Below are 937 nucleotides of genomic sequence, written 5' to 3'. Positions count from 1 at the left end.
CAAGCCCCGAGAGTCGCTTTTGTGTGTGAGAACTGCCCTAGTCGCTCTCCTTCGGAAAATTTGGGGGGCTCTTTGGGGGTCCATTGAAGTTGAAGTTGAAGTTCTACAAGTTATTCAAAGCGGCCAAGGGCTATCAACAGATGAACGCACAGACCAAGCCAACTAGCCAGCGGAATAGAAGCATTCCTGGGCATGACTTTGATCCTTAAAGTGTATGTACAAGGATCGATCTCGATAATCGATAATCTACTCCTCATGCTCGTTCATGATCCTGACCACCGGGGTGGACTGGACACTAGTGAATTGTTGATCCCTCGATGACGTTCCTGTGCTTGCTTGTTGTTTTTTCGTCAGAGAACAGCTTGGCCACTTCAATGGTCGGAATGGGGTTGGGCCGACCAGACCCAGGAGCTCAGTCTGATATCACGGTAGTTCATCTGGTATTCGAAAAATCTTACTTGTGATATGACCCGAGGAGACAAACCCTCGTTTTCCTTCACTTCGTTGAGTGATATCTCTCTCGCTGTGAAAAGTTTCGCCTTAAATCTCTTTCTCCCAATTCTGATGATTTATCTTGAACATCGACGACCACTCCGGCTAGATTGGATTGGAGAATGGTAGCCAGCGGAGCCAATTCTCTGAGTAAACGAGAAGAGAGACGGGAACCTACGTCTTAGGTGCATGCATTGCACTGCGTGGCTGTTATGTGTGAGGTCGAACTGTCGGCGAAGGAATGATACGGAGACCCTGGGATTTGACCAGATCAATGTGTGATCCTCGAGATTAGGCGAAACCTTTAAGAATGGGCTTAGTCGATTCAAGATTGTTGCCCCTGATCCTGATCTCCAGGGGACATGGGAATAAAAATGTTCCAGCAACCCAAAACATTCCTTCCAAGAGAGCTTGGTTTTGATAAGGTTGCATTGAATTTGAATTC

General features: G+C 47.1%; 1 protein-coding gene across 1 annotated transcript in view; it reads left to right on the top strand.

Annotated features, from left to right (window-relative positions):
• LOC131879125 (protein dead ringer homolog) overlaps positions 1–937 on the top strand; it is a gene marked incomplete at its 5' end in the record, with an annotated part of 50095 nt that overhangs the window by 31195 nt on the left and 17963 nt on the right.

Source organism: Tigriopus californicus, chromosome 4 (assembly GCF_007210705.1).
Source record: "Tigriopus californicus strain San Diego chromosome 4, Tcal_SD_v2.1, whole genome shotgun sequence".
In the NCBI taxonomy this organism is placed as follows: domain Eukaryota; kingdom Metazoa; phylum Arthropoda; class Copepoda; order Harpacticoida; family Harpacticidae; genus Tigriopus; species Tigriopus californicus.
Note: the sequence above shows the minus strand (reverse complement) of the source record. Positions and strands in the feature narration are given on the sequence as shown.